Source organism: Echinops telfairi, unplaced genomic scaffold (genome assembly GCF_000313985.2).
Source record: "Echinops telfairi isolate 266 unplaced genomic scaffold, ASM31398v2 ScPeMD7_7468;HRSCAF=8506_0, whole genome shotgun sequence".
Lineage (NCBI taxonomy): Eukaryota > Metazoa > Chordata > Mammalia > Afrosoricida > Tenrecidae > Echinops > Echinops telfairi.
In genome coordinates this window covers 81,877,669-81,887,158 of record NW_022111369.1, presented here as the reverse complement: position 1 = coordinate 81,887,158, position 9,490 = coordinate 81,877,669, and the positions used below count along the sequence as shown (strand labels likewise).

Genomic DNA, 9,490 nt, shown 5'->3' with positions numbered 1-9,490 from the left:
GTATTTTAAAAAGAAAAATACCACCTGCCATGGGTCAGTTTCACCTCATAGCCACCCTATGGGACTGAGTAGAACTGAGCAGGTTTCGAGGCTGTCAACCTTCCCAGGGCAGAAAGCCTCATCTTTCGCCCATGGAATGGCTGTTGGCCCTGTGGTCGGCAGCACCCACAGCCCAGTGGGTAACCCACTACGACACCTGGACTCCATGAACTTGGTATTAGTCATCTCAGTATTACCAGTAGTATTTTATTAAGTTCAATTAAAAGCATAGTAAAAATATACCCCCTAGCCATCTAGCAGAGAAGTTACAAGCCCACATGGAAGAAGCCTGTGTGATCATAAGGTGTCCACAGAATCAGGTAACAGGCACCGGAATACCCCAAAACAAACAAACACAAAAACATTGTTGAGAACCAGGGGGGTCAGAGCAGAGACACAAAGCCCGTCTGTAGATAATAGGACGTCCACTCACAGAAGGGTCACAAGGAAAGCATGAGTCAACCAGGGTGGAGTATAACACTGATGAACCACACAATATTCCTCTGATTCCTGGAGGCTTCCTCACCCCCCACTATCATGACCCCAGTCCTGCCTTTCACAGCGGGCTAGACCAGAGCATGTGCACTGGTGCAGATGAGAGCTCTCAACACACGATTCCAGGTCAGAGACCCCCTCAGGAACAGAAGGGAGTAGGATGCCAGGAGGGTAGGGGGAGGTGGGAGGAGGAAGGAGGAGTCAATCGCAATGATCAACACATAACACCCCCCAAGTGACATGAAAAGCCACTTCCAAGCAGGAGTTGATAGTCCTTGGAGGGCGATGTATGTGAATAAGGGGCCGTAGCCCAAGGCCCGAAGTGGTAATATGGAAATCAAGAAGACAGAGTAATAAAAAAAAATTTTTTAACACCCATTTTAAAAAGACTTCATGGAAGAAGTCGGATATGAAATTAGATTGGGAGGATGAGTAGAATTTTGCCAAGTGTGGATGGGCATGGAAGCGTGCCAGCTGTGGGAAATAGGCTGCGTGCAAAGACCCCGGAGCCAGGCAGCCAGGTGTGCCTAGAAGCAGCACGCACTCCAGACTGGCCAGAAACACGGGCCTAGAGGAGCCGCTTTGACGACTGCACCCCGTGAACACTGGGCGGGGAGGAAGGCAGGCAGGAAAAGAATGAATGCACGAAACAGACAGAGAGGGTCCTCGTCCCTCTGCCCAGGTCACTAAGCCGGGGTCACGGGGTTTGAGGGCTTCTAGCTGTTTAGAGTTTGGATCCCAAAATTGGTTTAAGCGCCCATGATGGCTGCAGCAGAGGCAGGGAAGACAGGTAGACACGGGGTCTTGGTTTCCAGGGTATATTTTAATGCTGTCAGTGATTGAATTCAGGTGTTGTACACCAGGTGGGACGTACTCAGTATTGTGGCTGCTGTGCTTCAGCCTCCGCTGACCGTCCACTCTGGGACTGCTGGCGGATGGGCGCACTGCCTACCGTGATGGCGCTGCAGGATGCAGGGTGGGACTCCAGCCACCGGCCCTCCTCTGGCCTCCCCCCTGGCTCATAAAGAACCTGTAGTAAGCTGTGACATTTAACTAACACTCGGGAGAAAAAAATAACAAAAAAGATTGGACACATTCAAGCTGTAGCCTTGGCGAAGAACACCATGGACTGTCAAAAGAATGGCAGCCTCCGAAAACTATAACCAGAACTCTCCTTGGACGTGGCATGGCCAGACTTCCTTTTACTTCCTTCGAACGTGCCATGGTGAAGATGGTGTGGGGCCAGACAGCGTTTCCTTTTGGTAGACCGTCTGCAGTCTCTGTGGGTTGGCGCCCCCTTAGCAGCAGTTACTGCCAACCGAGACATGTCATCAAGAATCCGGGAGAGGATTGCTGGTGCCGTCTCATGGAAGGCCTTGAAGTTTAGCTGGAGCATGAAGGATTCGCTAGGCAAAGGAGAACCATGGAAGACTCCTGTCTTCCACAGAGGAGCTTGATGGAGTTATTCTTGTATAGTGGATTCCTTTGCAGCCCAGCCATGGCCCCTAGTTTAAATACAACCCCATCTCTGTCTAAGTAGGTGCTCACACATAGCTCCAAACTGCCACAACCCGCCAATGTCCTATGAAGCACTCATACTAGCAAAAGTTGTCTACCACCTACGTACAGTGATGACCTTCATTGTGAGGCAAGGGCAATTCTGTTCACCCCTTACACCCTCTTACTCCTCATGCTGTATGGCAAATGGAGGTACCGATAAATGACTCTGTAAATGTGTGGGCAGCCTAGACTAGCTCCTAGCAGACAGCTGAAAGTTTAACTCAGTGCTAAAAGTTATGTGCAGTTAATCATTCACGTTGAAGCTTCTGACCACGAATTCCTTGGGTCGCTGAAGTTCAGACCTGTGTTTCCTCCTCTTTGAGAATAGGACACCATCGTCGTTGACTGCTAAGGTGGTCTGCTCCTCGCAAGCATGGCAGTGCATATATGCAAATGTGGTCCCATCCTTAAGACACAGGGTGTAGCTAGAAAGATGGGTTTTCGTTTCGTTCTATGAAGAATATGGTCGCATTAAAGTCAAGGGAAGGCTCCCCTGAATGTAGCTGTCCATACCTTTGGTTCTGTTACTAAATTCTCATCTCACTCGTATTACTGAGTCATGGTCCTCCAAGTCTTTATTCTCCACGACTCTTCTCACTGCTTGCTCTCTAAATAGCAAGCAATACAGAACATTCACTCTTCTGCATATAAGACTGCCATTCCATCGGTGATGAAACCGGCTGAGGGTCACAGTTGATCCGCTCAGGTTTCAGTAAGAAGGACAATCCCATTTCCGCACCAGCCCAAGGCCCTTTGCCACAAGGCAGAAGTCAGGCAGGCCTCCACCCTTCATCCCTTTTTCACCTGCCTCTGAGCTCTGACACCAGCCATCTCTCCTAAGGCTCTCTGCTTCTCACTTGGGCTCGAAAATCCATGGCAGTGCCCACACAGAGCTCACAGACAGTACTCCGGTGAGGGGCCTGTATTAGAGAAATTAACACACTTACCACAGCCAGGATCAGAAAATACTAAGAACGCAGCCTTTTCCCACAGCGGCACCTCTTCCCAGCCAGCAGCCAAGTCTCTCTATAGCCTCAGCCCGGAGGTCCCTTGGCCTTCTGTGGGCAGGAAGCCCGCCTACTGCTCTGCCACATGGTCTCCTGACCTCTGGTCTCATTGCTGCAGCCTCTGCTGCCTCCACCAGTGCAGAGATCTCCCGCACACTCCACGTGGGACTGTGCTTTTTTGATGGTCCCTGCACTCTGTATGGCCCTGCTCCTGAGCTGGCTCTCTGCTATCCAGAGCAGCGGTTCTCAACCTTCCTCAGGCCGCGGCTCTTTAATACAGTTCCTCATGTGGTGGTGACCCCCAACCATAACATTATTTTCGTTGCTACTTCGTAACTGCAATTTTGCTACTGTGATGAATCCGGTCATTCCACCCCCAAAGGGGTCAGACCCACAGGTTGAGAACTGCTGATCCAGAGGAATGGGGAAACTGACCAATCCTTGAGTCCTCTATACCTTATTTGCATGGTCCCACCCAATCATTTGGCGGCAGTTACAGAGACAGGATTGAAGAGCCATGCTAAGAGATTTCACTTCACACTAGCATGACAGCTTGGTGTTAGGTTCCAGGCTGTTTCCTGGCACACAGTAGGAGCTCGGAATTATTTACCAACTAAACAATCCTTCCTTCTGCCATCATCCCATGCCATCTCTCAATGCCTGCTTCATGCGCTCTCAGGGCTTCGTTTGTGCTGGGTTTCCTTGATGGCATCAGTCAGTCTCTGCAAAATATTTTATTTATTTGTGAGCGCTGTTCTTCTCTTTGACCACTCCAGCCTGATAAGAAGTGCTTTGAGAACTTGGACGTTCCCTTCTCGGGTTGAGCACCCTTTCGGTGTCAATGGAGTAATATTTAAATTGAATGAGTAATATGATGAAAATGGAGAATAATGGAACCAAGGGTGGCATTTGAGTAATATGCTAGATTCTCAAACGTCATTAAACAACCAAAGACAATTCTGAGTGAAAAGATGTAGCTGACAAGTATATGAACTTGCATTACCTAAGGAATGTTACTCGCCCGAGATTAGATGATAAAGCTAAGGCAGAGTTCAATGTCTTACAATGAAATGTGCTCAGGAGTAGAATGAAGAGCATTGCTAGGAATCGTTGTTTGTGGACAGTGACTCATTTTCATACTCTCAGAAATGTTCATAGAAATCTGCACTTGCTCCATTTTCTCAAATTCTAAATATTGTTCCATGGTAGGCAGAGTTATTTTCAAAAGTATGTATTACACATTGATTCTTGGAACATTTGATATGTTTCCAAGAAGCAAATCCCTGAAAGTTGTTTGGATTTTTTTTCTTTTTTGCCACCCTGCACAGTTGACACTCTACGACTGGAGAAGCTTCCTATCCTGTAATGTTTGTCAACAGCTATACAAGTACAGTGAGCCCTCGCCACTTCACGCTTCGACTTCCGCGGCTTCACTCTATCGCGGTTTTTACGTTACAGCGCATGCTCTGTCATTACTGCCACTGATTGGCTCATACTGTACACGCTTGATGCCACAAATAATATAATAAATAATAAATGATAATTGTAACGTCCAAAATTTTTTACTGTATTTTCCCTTTTTCGTTTAATAAATTGGGTAATACGAGTGTAATGGTGACTAAAGGGTGTTTTTTCATGTCCTCTATGCTCTAACTATGAAAACATTTGATTTACAAATAAGGAATCCTACTTCGCGGAATTTCATTTATCACGGTAGGGTCTAGAACCGATTAACTGCGATAAACGAGGGTTCAGTGTACACTGAAAATTTGGGGGGAGAAATTCCATTTTTCTCCAAACTTTTTGAAGCACCCTCATATACCAATGATAGCTGTTTGCTTAGGCAACAATTTTAATATGCCCAGCATGTGATAAATTGCTTATATATTGTACCACTTAAATCTCGCCATCATCTTATAGAAGAAAAACTGAAAGTTGGGTTAATTGGTCATTGATGATTGGATATATCCAGAACTTGGCCACAGACCCACGTGTGACAAATTTCAAAGCCCCTGCCTGCCTAGGAAGGAGCCGTGCTGGCCTGGTGGGTAATGTGCTGGACTGCAAAACCAGCAATTTGAAACCACCAGCTGTTCCGCTGGAGAAAAATGAGGCTTTCTACGCCTGTGAAGATTTACAGTCTCAGAAACCTACGGGGGCAGGTCGACCCCGTCCTGTAGGGTTGCTATCATTTGGCATCAACTGGATGGCAGGGAGACTGGGCTGGGGTCTGGCCAGTGTGGGCTCCGCGTTTGAGGTCAACACTGCATTCTGCGCACATCACTGCCTAGCAGCCCTCGGGACAGGGCTTGTTGCTGTCCCATTTGTGACGGCCCTTGGCTATGACGAGGTGGACCCAGCAGATCTCAGCTTCCAACTCCTTTGTCGTTGCAGGAGGGAAGCTAGACTTCCAGAGGAGCTGAATGAACAATCTCTACAGCAGGTAAGCGGTTTCTGATTCAAGTCCTTGGGGCAATGTTCTGTTCTGACTCAAGTCCTTGGGGGAATGGACTAGAGGGAGCGCTCTTCTTTCCCTTTCCCATTAGAGTTTCACTGCAGGTTTTAAAGCCAGTGAGGGTGCAATCCCCAAGGGTTGTTTCTTTTGTCTCACTCTGGTTGGAGCAGAATGCTGTTGTGTCCCTTTTATTTTGTTGTCTCGGGACACAATTCTGAATCTGATGAGATGGCACCCAACTAAATCTTCAAATCAGATTCCCAGTCACTCTCTTCCCCACTGACTGCCCCACCCCACCCCAGCCTCCCACCCCACCCCCACCCCCACCCCAGGAGGCTTCTCCTGTAAAGACCCAGGATAGCAGTTGTCACACTATGCTGCTGAACCAGCAGCACCAGCCACCCCTGAGAGTTTGTTAGCCATGCAAATTTTGGGGCCACAACCCAAAGCTCCTGAATCAGAAACTGGGGTGACAGGCCCAGGGCCTCTCAGCCTCTCCTTTGGGAGCCGGACATGTAGTTGAGTTAAAATGCCATTTGAGCTCCCTGTTCACCCTTCAAAACCATTCTGCAATCCTCTTCACTCTTCTACATTATAGAATCCACAACTCCTCCCTTCCCAGGGCAAGCTCAGAAAGGGTTCTCTCCACTCTTGTCAGTCCCTGACCCACCACAGCCCCAAACACCTCTCTGACCTAGCAATTCTCTAACATTCTCTCATCACTCCCCATCAACTGCTTTGGGAGGAGATGCAATGGGCACTTTTCAACTGATCGGTATCCTCCCCTGAGTCTTGATCATCCTGCCTTATTTCCCTTCTCTCCGTGTATACGGCTCACCCCCTCTCGGGCTGTTCCTCCCCAATTAAATGCAGCATTAGGGCAGGTGCAGTGAGCAGGAGGTTCACAGGCTTGCCCTCCTTGTTCTAACCTTAACCCCTGCTCCCCTCCCCCCCACTGTTGTCTGGTCCGGCAGTCACACCCAGATATTAGAATCACCCAACTTTCTGTGTGGCTTCGGCTGCTGTGGAGAAAGTAGTTCCACAGCTCTCCCCAGATGCAGGGCTCCACCGCATGCATGAAGGTTGCCCAAGTTGCTGCAGATTTGAAGCAATACTGTCTGTAGGTTTCTCGGCATGACATACTAGACTTTGTTCAAGGACAAAACCCCTTCTAGAGCCCAGAAGGTCTGTTCATTTTTGTAGCGCAATGAATCTTTCAAAGGTTTCCGAAATGACTTTTCACGAACAATGACATATTCAAAGGAAAGCCCAACGTGAAGCCCGTGCAAAGGCATCCGGGAGCCTTGGCAGCGGAGCAGGTGCCACGCGGGGTTGTTGGGCTGCCGCCCATCAGGTCAGCGGTTTGAACCCACCAGCTTCTTTGTGAGAGACACAGGAGGCTGTCTGCTCCCACTAAGATTGGCAGCCTCAGAAACCCTCAGGGACAGTTCTACCCTGCCCTCTCGGGTGGCTGTGAGTCAGAACAGGCTCAATGGCAGGGACAGGAACAAGTTTATTATCGCTACAGCACATGTGCCCTGCTCTACACGGTTCTACTTTGGGCAGTTCTCTTGGCAGCAGTCTACCTTTCTGAGTTGTCATGACTTTCTATTTCACACGAGCAACTATTTTATACACTGGCAACTGCGTGTAGTAAAATGCTTAGTATGAAAATGCAAAACTCTTTGGGTGGGGCACTGAAGGCCAAGGGGAAGACCATGTGCCGCTAACTGGAAGCTTTTCCGTTGAATTCACAGCTGCTCCTTCCAGCTGGGTTGAGTAGGGGTGGGGGTGGCTCTGATGCTCGTCTCTTTTTAGCTTCCCTGGTAGCACGGTGAGTTAAGCGTTAAGCTGCTAACCACAAGGTCAGTGGCTCGAGCCAACCAGAGGCTCTTGGGGAGAAAGATGAGGCAGTCTGCTTCAAAACTATCGACAGCTTGGAGACCCTCCGGAGCGCACTCTGCCCTGGAGGGCTGCCCTGAGTCAGAATCAACTCGATGGCAGTGGGTTCTTCCTTGTTATCTGCGGGGAGCTCCTCTGCCCTGGCCTCTATATTTCAGCCCCATCTCTGCTGGCTGAATCTGTTCTTTTAAATCTCATGAGAGAGGGATTGGAATCACAGGGATCCTCCATTAATGTAACAGAGGAAAGCCATTTCCCAGTGGAGTATTAAATGCAGGTATAAGACCAAACCCATGGCATTAAGCAAATGCTGGAGAGATGCTCTAAGACAGAGTGGAACTGCCCCATAGCCTTCCCAAGACTGTACATCTTGACAGAAGCAAACGGCCAGCCACATCTTTCTTCTTGAGCAACCCGGGGCGGGGACGGGGGCGGGGACGGGGGCAGGGGTGGGGCGGAAGCGGTTAAACCATCAACCTGTCAGCAGCTCAGCACTTAACCACTTCACCACCAGCGCTCCTTTGAGGACCCTAAGGAATTAGAACTGAGATGAAAGTAACCTCTTGATGCTGCCCTCTGGTGGTACATAGATGAAATCACACCTGTAAAAATTCTATCGCAGGCCCCCAAATTTGGTGAGTTTCTACAGACTGCCAGAATGGAGGAAACGTTCCACTGAAGCTATAGATCGGGCCATCAGAACGGTATCTTCTAGCTCTCTTTGAGCCACGCATTTGGAGGCCGTCTTTCGTTGTTTGGCCTAAGGGAGCTCAGCACAGGGTGCCGCGTCCACTCACTCCTTTGGACTTTCAGGAGCTCAGCACCCCAAAACGGCTCCCTAAATATTTGTCAACTTTACAGGCTGGCCAGTAGCATGAGTTTGGTCAACATTAGCAAGGCGGATTTTCAAAAACAGAGTTGAAATTTAAGTGTGTAATTGGATTGCCCTTCTCTTCCACGTGCCCCAGCTTACTGTAGCTCTAACCCACTGCCCCATGGCTGCAGAGCCCTGGGGAATAGTCCTGCTGGTTCTCAAGCAGCGAGACAGGGTCCACAGTCTTCCATCTCCCTCAGCTCAAGCACTTGGCTTTTAATGTTGGACAGGGTGTCCTCCCACAACAGCGCTTCTCCACCTGTGGGTCGAGACTCCTTTGTGGCTCAAACGACCCTTTCACAGGGGTCGCCTAATAGATCCTGCATATCAGATGGTTACATTACGGTTCCTAACTAGCAAAATTACAGTGATGAAGTAGCAACAAAAATAATTTTATGGTTGGGGGCTCAACACAACATGAGGAACTGTATTAAAGGGCCGCAGCCTTAGGAAAGTTGAGAACTACTGTCCTACACCCTTTAACTTGAGTCCCAAATATGAATGTTTTAAAACATTGGCTTTCTCTCCGCAGCCCCCCACCAACACACATCCACACACACGCGGTTGGTTTGGTTGTTTCTCCTGAATCAATTAAGTTGCAGATGCTCTTGGACTCCTGGAGTAGGTTCCAATTCCTGGCACCTCTTTCTACAAGAAGTGAGACACTGCTCAGTCCTGTACCCTTCTCACGGTCACTGTGTGCGGGAGCCCCCGTCGCAGCCCACCTCACTGAGGGGCTTCCTCGTTTGCACTGACCCTCCACTTTAATAAATCATGTTATTGGGAGTACATCCATGGTGTCAAGCACATTTGTACCTTTGTTGCCATCATTATTCTCAAAACATTTGCTTTCTATTTGAGCCCTTGGTATCCGCTCCTCATTTTTCTTCTCCCTCCCCCATCCCTCCCTCACAAACCCTTCATAATTTATACATTTTTCCCCATGTTTTACACTGACCAATGTCTCCCTTCACCCACTTTTCTGTTGTTCATCCCCCAGGGAGGGGGTTATATTATAGATCATTGTGATCTGTTCCCCTTTCTCCCCCACCTTCCCCTTACCCTCGTGGTATCCCCACTCTCATTATTGGTCATGAGGGATTTATCTGTCCTGGATTCCCTGTGTTTCCAGCTCGTATCTGTACCAGTGTACATGCT

General features: G+C 48.9%; 1 protein-coding gene across 2 annotated transcripts in view; it reads left to right on the top strand.

The window, feature by feature from the left end:
* The window catches only part of CUNH4orf19 (chromosome unknown C4orf19 homolog), a 102,199-nt gene that overhangs the window by 81,905 nt on the left and 10,804 nt on the right, over positions 1–9,490 (top strand). For both annotated transcript variants that reach the window (XM_045284211.1, XM_045284210.1), the window contains exon 2: positions 5,496–5,544. The gene's annotated coding sequence lies outside the window, so the exon portion shown is untranslated. The remainder of the gene's footprint in view (positions 1–5,495; positions 5,545–9,490) is intronic.